The sequence below is a fragment of the Dermochelys coriacea genome, chromosome 1, assembly GCF_009764565.3.
Source record: "Dermochelys coriacea isolate rDerCor1 chromosome 1, rDerCor1.pri.v4, whole genome shotgun sequence".
NCBI lineage: Eukaryota > Metazoa > Chordata > Testudines > Dermochelyidae > Dermochelys > Dermochelys coriacea.
This window is the reverse complement of record NC_050068.2, coordinates 175217420-175239856: the sequence shown is the minus strand read 5'-3', so window position 1 is coordinate 175239856 and position 22437 is coordinate 175217420.

Below are 22437 nucleotides of genomic sequence, written 5' to 3'. Positions count from 1 at the left end.
TTGGATTGAATAGAGAAGAAGAGAAGCCAGTAGTTGATAGATGGGGGAAACAAAGAAATGGGTCCATGAGTTAGGCTGGAGCACGTCCAGGTAGGATTTTGAGAGCAAAGAGGGCAGGTTTGAACTGGATCCTGAACTGACAGAAACTGATGTTGTTACACTAGGGTTAAAAGAAAATGCTTTTATTTTCAAACTATTGCCGATTATATGTATATGTATATAACATTTTCTTGAAACAATTTTAAATTTCATAGACCATTGTAAATAATATAACTTGGTAACATTTTCCCCAAATTATCCAATATTCACTCTAGCAGCATTATTGTTATACAGTAATATGGAGGGTTTGAAGTGGCCTGGCTCATAGTGGTTTGATGAGCCAGTACCTTTTTTTGAGGCTGCCATGTTGTCCCCAAAATTTTTATTTTAATTTTTAAATGAAAAGTCATTCTACAGTCCTTGTGGTTGTGAAGAAACCTTTGAAAATGAGAACTTAATGTAACGTGAGACAGAGATGACTCCTTGAGTCTTCGGAGAGCCTGAAACACTTGTTCTGAGAGGGTCTGCTCCTTTTCTCTGAATGGGGAATTAAGACAGCTGTCCAATGATGGTGATAAGAGGACCTCAGTGGAGAACTAAGAAGGGTAGTCCTATATGGTTGGTTTACTTTTTTCTGAATCTGTTTGAGGGAGCAAGTACAATACATATCAATCTGCCCACTTCCCCAGTGGCACTATTCCACTAATGATCTTGACACCCCACAGCTGGTCCTGCTTCTGGGGACTCTCCCCAGACTTATGATCTACCTGAAGATGTAGGGATAGCAACCACTTTTGCCATGTCCTACGGAGCTTCCATGTAGGTTAATGGCTTCAAAGTGTATTGTACTTGTACCCAGCGGAGAAGGAGATAGATACAAGGGGTACTGATCTAAACACAGTTGTCTGCTGTGGTGTCCTTATTGTTCTGATAGCAAAACAGAAACTGAAACTGAAACCAAAGTGAGGCTCTGCTTTGGGGAGGGTGAGTGCAGAGGTCCCAAACATTTAAAGGGACAGAACATCACAAAGGGACCGCTGTGAAGGAATGAATCCTGTAAATTCATAATGGATGATACTGTAGTTCCCTAAGTAACCAGAGGACGTGATTGCAAGCATCTCTGGGTTGGCTTTAATCAGTTGGGTGTCCAGGGGGGCCCTGAGATAGATTTTGTTTACTCACAGGTAGTGATAGAGATTGTGATTGGAGATGTAGAACTCCACAGCAGTGGCACCAATTGGGGGGATGCAAGATGTTTGCATTTGGTCAAAATGCAATAGACCATGGAGGTGGTTGGGGCACATGGCCTAACCACTTTTAAGCAATGTTGCCATATTAAATGCAGTAGAGCTGCTGCTAGAGCGGGTCCAGAGTGATGCTCTGGCTGTGTGATCACCACATCACTGAAATGTCTGGATGAGGGGCATCTGGGCCAAGTGGTATTGTGACTTGATGCATGGGGAGTCTGTTCCTGTCTGGCGGAGGTAGAGGGGAGTCTGCCAAGAACTTGGTTCATGGTGGCACAGGCTCATGCACTTGTATAGTAAGAGAGAAGGGAAACTTCCTGGCCAAAAGAGACCTGAGGACCCTGTGACAAGAGGGGCAGTGGGATGAGTCGGGACAAAAACAGGATCTCTGCTGGGGACTGAAATTAAACCCCCACTCCCCTGCACTAAAATATCGGAATTGGCATCACTGATTAGAATTTCTAGGTTGCATCAGTCCTGCAGGAAACCTGGAGTGATGACCACCTAATGTAAACCTAACAGAAGTAGAATCCCGAAGGGGATCCAGTGGACATAGTGTGCACAGATTTTCAGAAAGCGTTTCACAAGGTCCCTCACCTCTTATGCAAAGTATGCTGCCACAGGATAAGAGAGAAGGTGCTCTTATGGATTGGTAACTGGTTAAAAGATAGGAAACAAAGGGTAGGAATAAATGGTCAGTTTCAGAATGGAGAGAGGTAATAGTGGTGTCCAAATGGGCAGCCGGAGTCCTATGGGCCCTGGTGCCTGGGCACCAGGAATATTCCTGGCCTGGGACCCGGCTCCAGCAATGTTTGGGCTTGGGTCTCTCCCCACTGCACACACCCCCCCCGCCCTTGGCTGCGCATTCCCCTGGGACATTAAAATAGCCCGGGGCCCCCACCTACCACTGCAGTGCAGCGGAGCTGAGCAGCTTCCTGCCTGCTCGCTCCATGTGGCTGCCAACCCCTCCCTGCAGCCTCTGGGTGGGGTGGGTCTGTGTCCCACCCCAAGTGCCCCTGCAGCCAATGGGAAGCTGTGGGAGCAGGTGCCTGGGGATAGCATGGAGTACCTTGCCTAGGAGCCCCAGATAAGCACCGCACCCTCCTACTCCCTCCCCAAAGCCTGCATCCCCACTTCTGCACCCAAACTCCATTCCAGAGCCTGCACCCCAGATCCCCTCTCTACCCAAACTTCCTCTCTCCCCAACCTCTCACCCATCCGGCACCCCAATCCCCTGCCCCAGCCCAGGGCCTGCACCCCAGACCTCCTTTCCCCCACCCAAACTTCCTCCAGAACCTTAGGCAGATGGGGGGCGGAGTATGGGGGGGGCAGAGTTGGGTATGGGGGGCGGGTTCTGGGCACCACCAAAATTTCTACAAACCTGACACACGTGGGTGTTCCCCAGGGGTCTGTTCTGGGACAAGTCCTATTCAACATAGTCATAAATGATCTGGAAAAAGGAGTAAACAGTGAGGTGGCAAAATTTGCAGATGATACAAAATTACTAAAGATAGTTAAGTCCCAGGCAGACTGCGAAGAGCTACACAAGGATCTCTCAAAACTGGGTAACTGGGCAATAAAATGGCAGATGAAAGTAAATGTTGATAAATGCGAAAGTAATGCACATTGGAAAGCATAGTCCCATCTATATGTATAAAATGATGGGGTCTAAATTAGCTATTACCACTCAGGAAAGATCTTGGAGTCATTGTGGTTAGTTCTCTGAAAACATCCACTCAATGTGCAGCAGCAGTCAAAAAAACAAACATAATGCTGGGAATAATTAAGAAAGAGATAGATAATAAGGCAGAAAATATCATGTTGCTTTTATATAATCCATGGTACGGCCCATATCTTGAATACTGTGTGCAGATGTGGTCGCCCCATCTCAAAAAAGATATATTGGAATTGGAAAAGGTTCAGAAAAGGGCAACAAAATTATTAGGGGTATGGAACGCTTCCGTATGAGGAGAGATTAATAAGACTGGGACTTTTCAGCTTGGAAAAGAGACAGCTAAGGGGAGATATGACTGAGGTTTATAAAATCATGACTGGTGTAGAGAAAGTACATAAGGAAGTGTTGTATACTACTTCTCATAACACAAGAGCTAGGGGTCACCAAATGAAATAATAGGCAGCAGGTTTAAAACAAAATAAAAGGAAGTATTTCTTCACACAATGCACAGTCAACCTGTGGAATGCCTTGCCAGAGGATGTTGTGAAGGCCAAGACCATAACATGGTTCAAAAAAGACCTAGATAAATTCATGAAGGATAGGTCCATCAATGGCTATTAGCCAGGATGGGCAGGAATGGTATCCCTAGCCTCTGTTTGCCAGAAGCTGGGAATGAGCGACAGGGGATGGATCACTTGATGATTAACTCTACTGTTCATTCCCTCTGGGGCACCTGGTACTGGCCATTGTCGGAAGACAGGATACTGGGCTAGATGGACCTTTGTTCGGACCCACTAGGGCCATTCTTATGTTCATAAGTATGAAAGGTCATGAGTGAATTAGTGTAAATAGCCAGCTGACATATATACTCTATATAATAAAATTCCAGGACTGTCACAAGTCTGTGTGCCACTCTGAGCTGAGAATGTCTTTTGAGTCAGTGTGAAGTGATTGCAAGTGAAGCATGGTTGGGAACTCTTTTTTGTTCAGAATATCAACAGTCCAATGATGGCTGGAATTTGTATTGCAGTAGTTAGACATGTATCTATGTCATGTCAAGAGTCCTAGACTTATAGTGATATCACAGGTAATTCACCCAATCACCACCTTACTCTGCAGCTAATTTTGCGTTCAAACAATTTCATTGGTTGAATGAGGGAGACTGCACAAAGGGCAGATTACTTGACCCAACTGCCACACCCATGCAGCATTACAGGCTTTCAGCTACTAGTATTAGGCAATGTGCATGGTTTCCTCAGTTTTGGCCAGATCCTCAACTAGTGTAAACCAGGGGAGCTCCAATGAAGTCAGTGAAGCTGTACCAGTTTTGCCAACTGCACATCTGGTGCTCTGTATGTTTGTTTCTGTGTGTTTTTTTTTTTTTACTATATCTGTCTTTACTTCATACCTTAGATTTGGTAGTTGCAGTAATTAATTTTTATTCCACTCTACCATGATAATTTATTATATATATTTTAATAAGAAAATATGAGAGGGATTGATTTGCTGTGATCCCCTTTGACATCATGCTATATTTTACCAAGTCTATAAGAAAGATCAAGGAATACCTTCTGCTCTGACTAATGAATACAAACACAAAGAGAGTATGGTGGCAGTATAATCTTTATTAATCATCCTTTAGACACTGGCCTTGTCTCAGATGGATTCTACTAGTGAGGAGATGTTTGTAACAGCCCTGGAATGGCATGTACCAGTTTTTCTCTGAGAGATGTAATGTACAGCATATTTGCTATTTAATATACCAATTTGAACATGAATGGTACCTATAAGTATACCATATTGGAATCTTTTGACTGAAATATTTGTAGGTAAGCTTTTTGAAATGTGAGGGTTTTTTTGTTTGTTTTTGTTTTTTCTATTGTTAGGAACTCAGAAATGTGTCTTAGACCTCTCCATTGTGATCCCTTAATATTCTGCATTGTGAATTCCCCCTACATTTAATTCTCCACCATAAATTGTGATGAAACACTGATATTAGCCTCAGTTTTGAATACACACAAAGAAGTGATTTAAAGTTTGATGTGCTTTGAATCTGATTCTACTTTGTAATAAAGCCAGATCACAAATCACAGTAAGGAATAATTACTTTAATTAATCTCCCAGTATAGTGTGCTGATCAGACAAATTTTAAACTATAAGTAACACAGTCATTCGGGTCTGACTAAATTTGATCTCCTCTTAATCTCCAAAGTGGACATCTATTTTTCACATACAAGAAAATCAGCTATGTAAGAATATATTTTGAACCCAGTCTGAACCAGAAAGTCTAATAACATCCAACTTGATGGATGAATTGTTCCAAATACGGTATATATTTTTTATTATTAGGAGCAGAACCTGGCACCCTAAGCTCTCTGTTTCATATTCTCTATGATTACTGAGTTTTTTTTCTTTAGAGGTCTTTTGGGGAGGAGAGTAAATCTGTCCTGAATTCAGAATAGTGAGATGTCTCTATTTCAACCCACAGGCTTTACTGGATAATATTTAGTTCAATTCAAAGCAACTTGATATTACTTTAAAACTGTGCACTTCAAACCCCAGTGTTAGAATTTTGCAAGTATAGTATTTTGTGGTTTTAAACTTTGGTTTTCATTGTCCCTTATAAATGTAAAATACATTAATGGAAAATATTATAACACAGCCCCTAGCCTTTCAAATGGAAGCATCTGAGACTTTAAAAAAGTTTGATAATATTGCATGTTCTTTGTAGGCTCCACTCTAAATATTTCCATCTGTCAGAGTCCTCATTTAATATTCTGAATAATGGTGATGGGGGTTTAGGGTGGAGAGAGATACTTATCTTATTTTCACTTTCTTTTCCACGGTTTGGTCTTCTTAGAATTTCTTCTTGGATTGGGTAAATGTATTTGTTAAGATTTATAATAATTTCTTGCTAAATCTAGCTCACTTCCTTCCTCTACTAAGACTCTATCCAGAAATCCAAGGTGTTAACTATAAGTATTTATAACCAAAGTCCTCTTTTTTTCTAGCATTAAAACAAACAAAAAAAATCAAATCCATGCAAAAGTGGAGGGACATGTGTAAAACAAGCCTGGGAAAGCACATGAAATACCGAAAGAGTATGGAAATTTTATTCCTATACCTGCTCAGTATAGCCAGAAAAGAAGAAACTTTCAGAACAGAATCTATAGTCTTGACATCAGTATTGTATGTTACTATTGTATCTGATGCTATCTGAGTGATTACCAGTCAATGTACACCTCAAGTCCTCCTTATTACATATGGTATTCACACTCTGGGAAGATTAGGAAAATCCTGACTGAGCAGCACTAGGACATCAAGATGTCAAAATATCAACTGAAAAAGAAAGTTCAATTTTGGATTTCCACATGTTTTAGTGGCTCCCACTGATGCTGCTATATTAAACATTTGCTAGCATTTCCATTATAAACTCTGTTTTATAGGGTCTTATAATTCAGACCTATAAAGTTGCTCTGGGTTGAAACTTGATGCATAATGTTATGGTTTGTGAATAAATTTTTCTTTACAAAGACCCATATCCAAATATATATACATACACACACACACACACACACACACACTAATTATAAGATCCTATAATTCTAAAATGGGTTTTGTAGGTTTTTAAGTTTTTTTTTCCTGCATTTTTAAAAGATGTACATAGGTGCCAAAGAAATACAGTGTGTAATCCACAGGGAGGATAAAAAATATTCCATAAATCAAAGTTTTCTCCCATATCCAAGGCAGATTTGGAATAAATGCTCAGAAAACAAAAAATCTCACAGAAATCCTATGACAGTCCCAAAACCATGAACTTTTGTGATGAAATTATATGGATGGTTCTGTCCTTCATTGCCAGACTGAATCCTTAATGTGGATTTAAACCCTGTTGTTAATAGGCGTATGTAAATCAAATTTGACAAAGCAAGAACCTGTCTGGCCCTCTGTCCATCCCTCAGACCAAACCTAAAACAAAAATGTGATGATTTCCAAAACTGTTTCTTCTCCAACTTTTCAGACACTTTTCATTTTCTGTTTCCCACTGGGACTGGAAGTGCAGGAAAATGTGTGAGAGGGACTGTTCTAACAAACTTCCAGCCCAGTTTTGTAAACCAAAGGGGTTTTGAGAAAACCCTGAAATATTTGGGTCCTTATCTACACTGGATAGTCTGAAGCTCAGTCCTTCTGAAAAAAGGAAGGCAGGGAACAAGAAGTAGCCAATGTGACTTTCCAAATGCCTGGTCATAGATCCAAGGATTAAAGAAAAAAAAAACTCTACTAGACATGGAAAAGGAGGAAAAGCAACCCATCAAGAACACGTACTCCACTAAAGATGTCAGCAATGGTAAGAGCAGCAATAATGGAGAATGAATTCAAAATAGCCAAAGGAATTAAAGGGAAAAAGAGTTTCTTGTAAATACGTTATGAGAAAAAAGAAATACTATGGAGAAAGTAGGCCCATGAATAAGACCTGGTCTAAAAACTCTTTGAAATCAATGGAATGATGTCTATTGATTCAATACACTTTAAATCAGGCCTTAAACACCTGATCCAACTCCCATTAAAGTCAATGGAAAGATACTCATTGACTTTATTGGGAGCTAGATTGGGCCCCAAATGAAAAATATAGTTTCAGGTTGAACCCCAACCTTTCTGGGGAGGGGGGAAGGAGGGTGCAGTTCTCCCTTGGGAGCTGAATTTGTTTAACTGAGATTCATGATAGGGCACTGAAGCAACAAGGCTACCCATAATCTCAGGGAATATGTTGGTGTGCAGTTTTCTCACCTAAGTGCTATTAATATTGCTTTTTTAAAATATTCATAACTTTTAACATGAAGTCAATGTATTACAAATTTTTGTAAATATCAGCTCTTCTTGCTGCCAGAGTGCCATAACAGACACTACTTAGTGGAGGTGGTGGTGGAGAAGCAAAAGAAAAGAAAACCTAGATGTTGCTTTATATGATCATTGATCTGCAATTCAAGAGTGGGAGGAGAGGTTTGTTATTACCAACATATGGAATAGAGCCCCATACAGAGCCCCTAAATAGGAACAGGAAGGTCACATACTGGATAGAAAGCAAATGTGAGATGTTTTGATAAAACCCTATTCATTCTTGAAGTTGTTATATTTTGGTCCGCAATACTCATTATCAATGGGAGATCCATGTTGCGGTTGGAAAAAAAAATCACCTTTCTCCATCCTTTCTGTATTGAAACATGGAATTAAATTACTCTACATTCTGTTTAGGACATTTTATTCTAATGTCTCATTATAGGCTTGCTCCTGTTTCTATTGAAGTCAATCGCAAAACTCCATTGGCTTCAGTGGGTGCAGGACTGAGCCATATAGTTGAAGAAAAATTGTCAATCAGAACATCTAGAACCCTAGCCATCAATCTCCGATGTGTGTAACTGGTCTTGAAGTCCAAGGAATCCATACCTAAATAAAGGTTGCAAGATTGCTCCTGTATAGTTAGTTCACTTTGGAAAAGTTAAAATAAAAAAACCCAAAATATTATTAGCTGGACTTTTTTTACACTGTCGTAAAAAAAAAAAAAAAAAAGACAGTCATTTCATGGTTATTCACCCATAAATTCCAGCAATTATAAGCTGAAGAAAACTGTCTTAACTGCATTTCAGAAATATTATGGAACTGAAGGCTGTAAGACTATTTTAACAAAGTTGTTCTTGTTTTATACAATAAACTGTCATGTGCTAAGATTTGGTAACTGGTATATACCAAAATGATTGTTCAATTATATCTTAAATTAGATCATTCGGTAGTGAGACAAACAAGCTGACTGGGTTTTCCTTGATGAGGAAAATAAGTGAATACAGAAAAAGGCTTTATCTCTAGCAAATCTTTTTCCAGAGCCACAATAAAGTATTGATGTTATATTCTAGAGTTAATCAGTCCGACTGATTCTATGGACAAATGTTAATGAATAACAATAAAAGAACATTTTCAGCATCAAGCAGCAAAACCCTTTGTGAAGTTACTATCTGGCAGAAGAAGTATGTGTTTGTTTGTGTATAATATTCAATCGTAGCTACATAAGGAGGGGGGGCTAGTTAAAGCTCCCAGGTTACTATGGAAAAACATGGGGTTACCGTGAACTGTGCACTTTTCTCTGTCAGTTAGTCCCAGACATCTATATAATAAAGTTGTGGCCTGATTAAACCCAGATCAAATGTCTCCTATCCTTCTTTTGGTATAGCCGCCAGTGACCGCCCTGCATCTTTAAGCAAGGGGTCTTTGGCTGGATAGCCAAATGAAGGGAACATTGCTTTATTGCTGGTGAAGCAGGGGTAGAGAGAGATGAAAACTGCTGCAAAAGGGCTACTGTGGGTTGCTGATTTTTCCCCCTAGGAATGCAGGGGTTTAAAAGGTGCAGCCCTGGGCCTGGAGCCTCCCTTTTACACGGAGCAGTCTTAAGCAGGACCCCACACTCCCCTCCCCTTTATGTGGCACAATACTAGGTTTGGTCAAGACCTGCTGTGGGCATTACTCTAGCTGCCCCTTTTTAGGGGGCCTGGGAAGAAATTTTTCCCTGACCACCATATTGGCTTGGGTGCAGTTGGGGGTTTTTTTTTGCCTTCCCCCCACAATCGGTTCAGGAAGGGCTCTGTTCATGCATGGCATGACAGGCTGTAGGCCATATGTCGCAACTCATTATTTAAGTGTAAGGCAGGATGTCCAGTGCTATTCCATAAGAAAGGTATACAGTGACCAGATAAATGGCTTGGAAAAGGACTTAAAAAGAGTGTTCATTAAAGGAATGAATGGGGAGCGTGGTTGGGGACTCCTATGATTAGTACTTCAGGGAGCCAAACCCCCATTGTTATAGCCCACCTTAGCCCTTCTACGAGGGGGGTGGATGGTAAAGTCCCAGCAATGGATTTGCTGCAAGAACCCGGATGGAAAAGAGGGGGAGCTGGTGGAAGCTCCCTAGGTATGGTAAGGTCCTGGCAATAAATTTGCTGGAGAGACCTGGATGGAAAAAAGGGGGAGCTAGTGGGAGCCCCCCTAGGTATGGTAAAGTCCCAGCAAAAAAGTTGCTGGAGGGACGTGGATGGAAAAAGTGGGGGAGCTGGTAAAAGCCCCCGGGTAATTACAGAAAAACATGGGGTTACCTGCACTGTACACTTTTATCTGCCGGGTAGTCCCAGACGTCTAATAATAAAGTTGTGGCCTGATTAAACCCATGTCAAATGTCTCCTGTCCTTCTTTTGGTATAGCCAGACAATGATAGAGTGTTCTCTGTATCATCTGTTCATTAAAACCACTTTCTTAGTCACAATTACATCAGCCGGAGGAGTTAGTGAGTTAAACAAGCTGATGGCAGACCTACCATTTACAGTCTTTCACCAAAAAAAAGTTGTTTTATGTCCAGACCTCTGATTTTGTCCTAAAGTAGTCACAGACTTTCATATAACTCAGTCTATAACTTATGTTTTCTCTTAAGCCACATGCACATCAAGGTGAAGCTAAATTACACACACTAGATGTGAAAAGAGCTTTGGTTTATTATCTAGACAGGAGAAAAAAATTCAGGCAAGGCTAAAAATAGGATGGGGTAGGTCATATCTCCACAGACTTTATTTGGGTTGATTATATTCTACATTCAAGAAGCTGATATGTTAGCAGTCTCTATTCCCACAGGAATTAAAGCTCTTTTCACTAGAGCTACATCAACTTCATCTGCATGTGCCAGACACATACCATTATAGAAATTTGCAAGGTGGCCACTTGATACTCCATCAACATTTTTACCAAGCACTATTCTTTAGTCTTTAATCTCTAGCTCAGATGCCCAGTTTGGACAAGCGGTGTTACAATCACTTTTTAATTGGTGTTCCTCGTCCCATCTTTCTTTCATGGGACACTGCTTGCTAATCTATCAAATGAGAGGGACTATGCAGAGTTCACTTGAAGGAAAAATGAAGGTTACTTAGGCTTTGTCTACACTGGCACTTTCGTTGTTAAAACTTTTGTCGCTCAGGGGTGTGAAAAACCACCCCTCTGAATGACAAAAGTTGTAATGACAAAAAACGCTGGTGTGGACAGTGCTTCATCGGCAGGAGCTGCACTCCCAGCAATGAAGCTACTGCCCCTCATTGGAGGTAGTTTTATTCTGTCACAATAAAGAGCAGCCAATCAGCACACCTTCCAATGGCGTGGCTGCAGCGGCACAGCTGCACTGTTGTAAGGTGCACAGTGTACACATAGCCTTAGTTACCAGAGTGGTTCTTCAGAAGAGACTATACATATTCACACTCCCTTCCCTACCTTCCACTACTCCTCAAAGTCCTAATTATACACTTGGAACTTTGATGGGGTAGTAGATGGAACGGAGGTGGCTGGAATGCGAGGCCCCCCCTGTTTATCACCTTGCCACTAGAACATTCAGGAACATTGAAGGGAGGAGCAGAAGGGGACTGTGAGCACTCCAGTGGGCACTGCTAGTTAGGTTCCACCATCAAAGCTGCAGTGGTTGGTGCATCCCATGACTGTGAATATAAAACGTCCCTCTTGAACAACCTCAGTTTCAAGTAACCTTTATTTTTCCAGACTGAATAGGAAGAGGTTCCCTACAGGCTCTCCCCATGTAGCAGCTGTGTATGGACCTGGTATGAGTTTTACCCCAATAACATTAAGCATGACATTGGACATTGTCCAGCCATTCAGTAACAGACTCATTAACTGTCTGGGTGCAGCTAACAGATACAACAGGTAGGCTTCCAAAATGAACTGTGGAATATGAAGGTGCAAAATATGTGTTTTCTATAATGTATGTTCTTACTGATATAATATGTTCAAAACTTCAGCCATGAGGTCCATCTTCATCATAGCTAAAGGAAATAACTCAGTGCATAGAACCGAACTAGTTTCTCTCAGAATGCTTCTCCTCCAGTATCTGCAAGTTGGGAGAGCTATCCCGGAACAGACCCTTTCCGAGGGGTAAATTCTGCCTACCTTACTCATAATGAGTAGTACCTTATTCCTTGAGTATGGATTTCAATGGGGACTACTCTGAAAATAAAGTTCTACTACTCAATGTGAAAGCGGCAGAATCAAATCCTTAGCCACTTGAACCTTGATTGATGATAATGTGTATCTATGTAAAGCATTTTGTCCATATATTCTTGAGTGTTTGCTGTGGCCAAGAAAATTTCAGCAGTTAGAAAATTACTGAGGACATAAAAGTAAAAACCAAAATGTCCTGTAAAGTCAGAGGGCTTTTTTAAAATGTGAACTGTGGTTCACTCCAAATTGTCTATAGAAGCTTCATCTCTTTCTCTTTTGAGATTCTGTGTCACATGCACACTAGATATATCTATTGTGTCTTCTGGCTAGTCAGAACTCTTCCTGAGTTGCATTAATATTTCTTTTGGCACTGAACAACCTTGAAGAGGATATGAGAAGCATACAAAACATTCAGAAGCTTTTATCAGGTAGAGCTGCAAGTTTATTTTAAAGGAAATGCCTAGTGAAGTTTCAGTTTTAGAAAAGTCTTCTGATGTGTTTTTTCCCAAGGTATAATAGTAAACACGTGAAACACCAATGTCTTCTGAGCCTCTTTCATATATTTACAAACTATGTATTCTAAGTACTTTTTGTGCTTTTAAGCAAACACATCTACCCTAAAGATAAAAGCACAAGGAATACTGGTATTCACTGGTGCCTCAACATAGGCTTTGTTTGCATGCCCACACTTTCATGAGGTTTTTATTGGCACTATCACCTTTGAGTATAGGTTATAATTTCCATCACCAATATGTTAGGTGACAGTGCACAAAAAGTGCATGCTCAGATGGGTGCACCTACAGATCTGTGCATTCACAAAGTCTCACTATCACATGTGGAGTCTGCTCACTGACTATCAGGCCCAAAAATAATAAAGGAACAATGAGTTAACAATAATTTCAGGTATCAGATCTGCAATTGAATCCGGTTGCCAATCTTTGTGGTTTTATGTCCACATTTCCCTATATTTTCTTCCCTGTTGTTGATTTTAAAAAACCACACAGGAAAAAACTGACTATACAAAAGAGACAGTAAAGATGACTATACATAAAGGGTGAAATTCACAAGGTAAGACTTAAGTGGAGGTTAAGTGGTATTTAGGCTTTATGCTGATCCTCTGTACAGGGATGGATTTCACCCAATGCATTACCATATGTACAAGGGAAACTGAAAAATGAGAATTAGATTTTCCCTTTAATCTTTCGAGTCTAGCAATTAGAAATGTTACTTGTAACAATAATAGAGAAACAGTTTTCAGGCCAAAGTGTAATATTAAATTAATGATGGTTTCCCTTGATGTTAAATTTCAGGAAAAAATGTTAAGAAGGCAGTGAAGTTGTTCGACCTTATCTTAAATGAACTGTAGAGACTAGCTGAAATGGGAAAAATAAATCCTCCTATAAAAGACAACTGTCAAGCCTTTGCAGATGCTGCAAAGGCACATTACAGTACCAAAAGAGTAAAATAAAACAATAATAGGGGATAGAGTCCAAAACCACAGTGTGGATCCAGATCTGACATTCCCCAAAGGTGAGGGTAGTGGATGTTCACGTGTGATTTTGTATATGTGAGCATATGGCTGGTCCCACAAATCATAGTAGCCTTCTACTTATTCAAAGCTGAATTAGTTACTTATTTAGGCCCCAGTCCAGCAAAGCTATCAAATGTGTGCTTAAAGTTTAATATGAACATATGTTTAATCACTTTTTTTGGACTGGGGCCTTAGCACAAGTATTAGGGCTAGTGTTCTTGGTGCTGATGTTCTTTGGCACCTTGGTGTTGATGGCTGTATTTGTATCTATGCAATTATGTTACAAAAATCTCTCTTGATGGGACATGTATTCCTGTGGACCTCAGACACTCATGCAAACTTATCTCATAGTGGAGTATGCAGTACCTTAGATTATATCTCATGCTAATGCCCGGTTCCAGCAACTATAGAAGCCTGCTACCTATCACTCCTTTACCTGAAGTAGTAGGAGCGTGTGCTTTTTGGTGCTGAAGACACCATGGTATCCAAAGCCATGTGGCCATTGTTCTTTATATTAAGAGCTGGCATTTTTGCCCAGGCTGATATCTTGTGCACAGAGTACAACAGCATTAACAGACATGGCACAGGTGTATGATTGATTCTTTTCATATTGTGAGACTTGTTGTTCCAAAACCTATTTTTATGTCCTCTGAAGACATGAGTACATTTTCAATAGCAATAAAGCTGTGTTCATCAGCCCTTGTAGCCTAGCGGGTAAGATCTACCTTATTTTTTAAAAAATAATACAAACAAAATATCTGTCTACCTTTTTAGATATTTCCACCTATCACCTTGGTATCTGAGAATGAGTAACTACAATATCTTTCTCCTGTGATTAGCTCCTGCTCCTATTACTGGCAGAAATACTGTAAGCCATGTCTGTTTTCAATCTTCCGGCTTTGCAAGTTTCTTATCTAATCAGACCTAGGGATGAACCATACAGAAGGAAATAAGAGACAGCTGATAAAGAAAAGAGTTAAGTTGCCATTTAACCATTACAGCAGTTGAAATCTCTTTGCCAGTCAAGATGAGATTCAACAACACAATTAAAACACTATTGAAGTATACCTGAGAGCTTTGTGAAAACAACATTGCATAATATATCATGATCATTCTAAGTCACCTCCGTGCATTGGGTAAAAGCCTTCTCTTTTTGGAATCCAAGGCAACTCAAAGGGAATATTGATTTTTCCTTTACTGAGAAATGAGACTCACATATTAGGTGTGAAAGCTGCAGACACAACATAATGACCTTTCTCCTTGGCTTCTTTTCTAACATAAACAGAATCATTTTCATTGCCTGAGCGGATATTAAACAGTAAATCTTGTAGCTGTGTTTTTGCAAATATCTACGCTTGTTTTATCCAATTAGCATACTTATCACAAGAGTAAAAATGAGTAAATATAGCTTTTAATTTCTGAAAGTATCAGTTCTATTCACTAAGTATTAGAAATGTCTGCAGCCAACTGGTGATTTCTCCCATCTGTTCTGGTACTGAATGGTGCTGCATCCTCCCTCTATTTTAACTCTGCTATAGGAGTTTGGATTCAACTGGTAATTTCACTGAGAGCATAGAACCTTGGCTGACCTCTGTTTTATTCCATGCATTTTTTTTTGCACAGCCTTGCATATACATATCTATTAAACAATGCTTCAGGTTGCAGACATGTCAGTATTATATTTACTGCTTTAATTATGTAAAACTTTAAACAAACTTATCAATACCTGACACATTACCTTAGGGGGGAAATATCCTGACCATGAAACAGCATGAGAGCCCTACTAAAACTACCCAAAAGAAAAGCTTCAGTTTCCAACAAAGTCATTAAGGTCCAATTTTGTTTTTACACCTGCTGTTTCAATCTAATCACTTCATGCAAGACTTTCTAAAACAATAGGTTGAGGCTGGATGTGTTTCCAACTATTTGGTGTTAGTTCGTTCCCTATGATTTAAGCCAACTGCAATTTCTCACACAGTTATCACCTCTGTAGAGTTAGACCTGTTCCTGAGTCAGCATTCTATGTGCGCATGTGTCTCAAAAGGCATCTCTGACCTGCTTTCTCTGTCACTGCGGAAAAATAACCTTTCATGGTGGAATACTGGAAATGCACTGCAATCTATCAATCCATTTACTCCAGCTGGGACTCAGACTAGTGGCACAGCACTAGAGAAACAAAGAAGATATACACAAAAGCTGGAAGTGTCACTGAATTGTTCCATAGAGCACATTTCTTTTATGCTGTTTCTACATTTGTAATCAAGCCTATATTAAAAAAATACTGGATTTGCCTTGTGATACATATTGGTGTTAAAGAATACATTGGGGGGCAATTACTGTTTCATTCAAATACATTTGGATAACATTCAATTCCCTGTCAGCATCTTTGGTACTTCAGATGAGTCATTTTTTTGACAGTGGTAAAGAATGATAGAAAGAGTTGCTTTCTTCTAACACTGAACAGGGAACTTTATTAAAATCAGAAAATCTTTATATCCTATACTACTTTATGTTACTCTCTGGCATGCTGCAGAGCTTCTGCCTCGTAACTTCCCTAGACCCATTATTGCTTGGCTTCCAGGTCATCTGTTGGAGTTGAGGAAGATTTTGTCTGGTTGATTCATTTAGATTATCAAATCCCAAAGATGTAGCCTCCTGGCCAGCATGTTGAGAACTGTGCTCAACAGGATGATCTTCCGTTGTCAGGGCTTTTGTTATTAGTACCATTGCTCTTAGGGTTCAACAGCAATTCAGATGGATTAAGAACCAGCTAACAGTGTCACCTGTTTCTTGTCCAATAACTATCTTGATCAATGTCAACCATATAGTGTCTTAAGGTGCAGCTCTGACCATTGACAATCATGGCTGTCAAATATTTTTCTTCATCCTGTTTTATCAGTTTTGTGTGGCCTTGTTTAAGATTGGGTAAGCTTTGAGATGCATTCAAAAAGTTAGAGAGACCCTGGATCTCCTAGACTTAATATTGCATAGTCCGACATCACTGAAGTAGAGCCACTTAAGACAAAATTATGCCTCCAAAGGTGGTACCCTGCTCTGTTTTGTCAACTGCAAGTAGCTGAGCTGGGCTTACTCTGGTGACCAACCTGGGTGTAACCCTATAGTTCAGCAGAGCTAATGTCTGATGTTTTCCTTGTAGATTTATTTTAGTAATCTGTATTTCTCTTTCCAGTTCATTCTCTTGTGGGAGGTATAGGCTAGAGGTAACATGCCTGAAATCATTCTGTATCCAAGAAGTTTGGAAACCCCCACTCACAAACTGTGGTCTTTGGGGCAGGGACTGTTTTTTTTGTCTTTGTTTGTACAGCACCTAGCACAGTGGGATCCATGACTGTGGTTTCTAGGGGCTATGACAGCATAAATAAATCAATCAATAATGTGACCAATAATAATTGAAGAATTCTTCTTGAGTACCATAAAACAAGAAAGTATCTTTTAATTTTTATATTGATTTCTAGGTATAAAAAATATAAAAATTTCTACAAATTGAAAGAAAAGAAAGAAGAAAGAAAGAAAGAAAGAAATGTTACCAGGTTGGCATGTTCCTTTTCTTTACACAGCTCTTGTGCTCTGGTCTCCCAAGGCCTAACAGATAATACTAGATAGAAAAGACTGGTATACTGCAGCACTCATAGCAATACCCTACAGTAGAGTTGGTTACATATGCTACAGGCTTCCACTTTCTCCATTTAACTGGATTAATGTCCCACTGAGACTATAGCTGCTGCTATTTATTGAAACAGCTGTCAATTTGGGAACAATTTAAGATGCAGTATGGGGAATGTGGTCAGTAGATTTTATAGCTCCTCAAAACTGATCTCCTGTGCTTAATCCCAGACCCACAGAGTGCATTTTGAGCTGTTCATAAAGAGTTTGGCCTTTGGAAAACAGGTTATATAAGCATTTGCGCTATTGTTTTTCTAATATTGAGTGCACTGGGCCTGTGTGCTGATTTAGGGTTCAAACCAGATCAGTAAGGGGTTGTCGCCACCTGTCCAGCAACTCTGGGTGATTTAAATGCTATTCTGCAGAGGTTCACAGCCCTGACACCAACAGCCAAGATACAAGTATGAAAGTCACACCCTGGCTTTCACTGCCCAGTTCCTTTTCATAGAGTAATCCCAACACCTTCCCAGTCCTGAATTTCCCCAGAACCATCTGCCAACGTGATAATCTGCTGATTTTCGAACTGTGTGTTACAGTGCTACCCATCTCAGTCTCAGCTAGTGAGAATTTTGCTACTGCTAAGCTGTGTGGCCACTCCCTCGTACACCAGCTTGTCTGACTTGCCAGCAAACTCTTCAGGTCTCTGCCAGGCCCAGCTTTGCCTTGCAGATAACAAACAGTGAATCCCAACTCCTGAGTTCCCCAGAGACATCTCCCTGAAGTGTCCAGCCCTCTCTTGGAACAGTCACAGTAGTTACGTTTGTTGCTCCTTTAAGGAGACAATACACGGCAGCTCAATAATTTAACTGGGGTTTGACAGACGCTCTTATTTCAATCTCAGCACTGAATTGGTTTATTGTAAAAGTAAAATAAGTTTATTTAACAAAAGGGCCTAGGATTAAGCAATATCAAATATAAGGAATAAAGATAGAAAGGGTAACAACAATGATGGGCAACCTGTGGCCCGCGGGCTGCATGCAGACCATCAGGGTAATCCACTGGCAGGTCATGAGACAGTGTTTACATTGACCATTTTCAGGCATGGCTGCCCGCAGCTCCCTGTCGCCGCAGTTCACCATCCCTGGCCATCATGCGCCACTTCTCGCAGCTCCCATTTGCTGGGAATGGCAAACCACAGCCACTTGGAGCTGCGGGTGGCTGTGCCTGCAGACAGTCAATGTAAACACTGTCCTACAGCCCACCAGCGGATTATCCCAATGGGCTGTGTGTGGCCCACAGGCCACAGGTTGCCCACTACTTGGTTACAAACAAACAAAAATACAAATAGACTTCTAAGATTAAAAGTTAATTTCAACAACTTACAATCTTTGCCTAAGCAGGTTTCTTACCTAAACTCAGTTCCCAGAGACTTCAACCCTCTTGCTTGGAGGATCCAGTGATATTATTTTAAGAGCTCTGGCCCCTTTAATCCCCCAAGTTATGCATCCCAAAATGTCTTTTGTTTCTGTTTCTGCCAAAATTCATTGACCCTGTTGTAAGAGGCAGGAAGGCTTCCTACTGTTCTTCCTTTCCTGTTGACTTTCCATTCTGCTGTTTTTTTTATGTAAATGGGACTTCCATTGTTTTGATCCTATAAGGCTTAATTTACATTGGAGACAGGTAGACAGCTACCTTCCCTCCCATCTGGGAGAAAACCTGTTTCTCTGTGTGTTTTGTCACAAACTTAAAAGCATAATATCAGTGAGTATCCATAACTCTTCATGTAGTGTTATGCATACTTTCACAGTGATGTCAATCACCAGTGTATCACAGGCTTTCATAAAAGACCTTACTTGATATACTTGTATGATCCCATAATATTGCATCAATCAATTAATTCAATTGCATATCATTTGAGGTTCAGGTCCCCTGTCTTTATAGCCCAGTAAATGTTTGAAATGCATTCTTTGAAAAGTAAGACCAGACCAAGCTTCTGTCTCCTGCTGGGGTGTAGACACCATACTGTCTTCCCAAAGTTCATTGACCCTGACTCAGATGGCAGAAAGGCTCCCTAGGGGTGCAGTCTCCATCCCTTGTGGGGATTAAGTGGTCATCTTTCCCCACGTGCTCTCCTAATGGTTTTGCTTACCTTCAGTAAATGTGCCTTCAGTCTCTGCCTGATGACCAGGCTGATCAGACAAGCAAATACACATTCCTTTTTCAAGGGAAATTGGGTTTATGCATTGCTTGCCAAACACATTTTAAGGACATAATTTTAGCACATACTTATAATTCTTTGCACACACCCCCATGTATATGCCACACAATGATTTTCAGGACCAGCATGTTATCAGTTTGTATCTTATACCTTACATGATGCCTTTTAGATACAGATTTTGACAACAGTGTGTTAGGTGTAGTGAGCATGTCAAGCCTGAGAAGGGTTGCTGATGCAGAGTAAAGAACTATCAATGGGTTTCTGTGTCAAAACCTGTTGGCCCTTTAAGACAAGCTCTGGGTCCAGAACTGCCTTGTTTCTGGTCTTCTCTCAGAACAGAGCTGTTTAGGGGACATGGGAATTGTAGGCTGTGCAGCAAAGAATGCTGTGAAGGGAGGGTGGCTCTAAACTGCACTCTGTTCTTAGAATGGAGGGAACTAAAGGGGGAGTAGAAACTTCCACTAAGAAGGTCAGGGGAGAAGCAGATGGAGATAGAAAGACTAGAAGGAGCGTGGAAAGAAGATAGCTGTGGTTCTCTCTACTGTGGGGGAGAATAGGAAAGGCAAGGGTCTCTCCAGTCAAAAGGTAAGAGCCAAACAGGAAGAGTAGAGAAACCTGGGGAGGGGGAAATTTAGGTTCAGGTAGTCAAGAGTTTGGTATAGCGCCCATGTAGACACAGAACTGAGGGTTAGGCCCGGTCTACACTATGAGTTTATGTCGGATTTAGCAGCGTTAAATTGAATTAGCCCTGCACCCGTCCACACATCAAAGCCATTTTTTTCTACATAAAGGGCTCTTAAAAGCGATTTCTGTTCTCCTCCCTAACGAGGGGATTAGCGCTGAAATCGACATCGCCGTTTCGAATTAGGGTTAGTGTGGATGCAATTCAAAGGTATTGGCCTCCGGGAGCTATCCCACAGTGCACCATTGTGACCGCTCTGGACAGCACTCTGAACTCGGATGCGCTGGCCAGGTGTACAGGAAAAGCCCCAGGAACTTTTGAATCTCATTTCCTGTTTGGCCAGGCGAGCTCATCAGCATAGGTGACCATGCAGTCCCAGAATCGAAAAAGAGCTCCAGCATGGACCGAACAGGAGGTACTGGATCTGATTACTGTATGGGGAGAGGCATCTGTGCTATCAGAACTACGTTCCAAAAGATGAAATGCCAAAACATTTCAAAAAAATCTCAGAGGCCATGAGGGACAGAGGCTACAGCAGGGACGCAACACAGTGCCACATGAAACTTAAGAAGCTCAGACAAGCATACCAGAAAACCAAAGAATCAAATGGATGGTCCGGGACAGAGCCCCAGACATGCTGCTTCTACGCTGAGCTGCATGCAATTCTAGGGGGTGCTGACACCACTACCCCACCCCTGTCCGTGGACTCCAATGATGGGGTACTCTCTGCCATGCCTGAGGATTTCGTGGATGGGGAAGATGAGGAGGAGGAGGACGAGCTTGAGGAGAGCACACAGCACACCGTTCTCCCCGACAGCCAGGATCTTTTTCTCACCCTGCCTGAAATACCCTCCCAACCCAACAAAGCCGGAGAAGGGACCTCTGGTGAGTGTACATTTTAAAATATAATATGTGTTATAAAAGCAAGTGTTTTTTAATGATTAAGTAGCCCTGAGGACTTGGGATGCATTCATGGCCAGTACAGCTACTGTGTCCAGTTCTGGTCACCGTGATTTAGGAAAGACTGGAGAAATTGGAAAGAGTCCAGAGGAGAGCAACAAAAATGATAAAAGGTTTAGAAAACCTGACCTATGAGGAAAGGGTAAAAAACTAGGCATGTTTAGTCTTGAGAAAAGAAGAATGAAGGGGGGACCTGATAACAGTCTTCTAATATCATAAGGGTTGTTATAAAGAGGATGGTGATCAATGGTTCTCCATGTCCACTGATGGTAGGACAAGAAGTAATGGGCTTAATCTGCAGCAAGGGAGCTTTAGGTTAGATATTAGGAAAAACTTTGCAACTATAAGGGTAGTTAAGCTCTGGAAGGGAGGTGATGGAGTTCCCATCATTGGAAGCTTTTCAGAACAACTTGGACAAACACCTGTCAGGGATGCTCTAGATTTACTTGTCCTGTCACAGCACAAGGAGTTGGACGTAGTGACTTCTTGGGGTCCTTTCAACCCTACATTTCTATGATTATATGAAGATAATGATCTGCCTGTGGCTGTTTGGAAAACAAATAATTCTGCCAGAAACAAGTTGTTTATCAGCATCACTGACATACTCCGATGCATACTCAGTGAGTGAGACAAGAATAGAATACAATGCATTATTACAGAAAAATCCGAAGAGCTCAGGGGATATGTGGGATATTATTCTGTTATTTAGGAATAATAAATGAAACAGCTTCTTTTTTCTGTCATTGGCTGCCTGTGCAGTTTGTACTTGTTTTGCCTTTAATTGCATAAGACATGGTGCCGAATGATAATGGTTGAGGCTGGTAGTTGTTATGCTTAAAGTAATATTGTGAATGTCTTTCATTTTTTGGCAGCAAGTATGAAACTTAAATTATTTTAACTACATTTTTTATATCTGTACCTGACATAGGGAAGAAAGCTGCTTTGCCTTACTGTTGGCTCTTAACCTGTTTTGAAAAGTGCACCCTTCCTAGGCGGCCCCTACCTGTCATATTCTTATCTCCCAAAATGTGCATCTCTGCAGTTGGAGCCAGAAGTCAGGCAGGTGGGGAAAATAGTCTGCAATCATGTAATTAAAGATTGTCATCATTCGTATGTACAAGGGAGCAGAATTAAGACTGCACAGGCAGTTCCTCTTGCCTGATACCTGCCACAGCCTCCCTTGCTTCTCTCCTCCCCATCAGCTCTTGTTGATGCTTCCCTTTTTCCCCACCTGGCTCCTGTCCCCTATTTTTCCCACCCCCTTATTCTAGCCCTCCCTGTCATCTTCTGCCTCCCTTCACTCCCTCCCAGCTCCTGTTTCTAACCCCAGTTCCTCACTGCAGGATCCTATCCCCCTATACCTCCATGTTGCATCTCTTCCCTTCTCCCCCCCATTCCACACCCTTCTGCATCCAAGTCAGGCTGCTC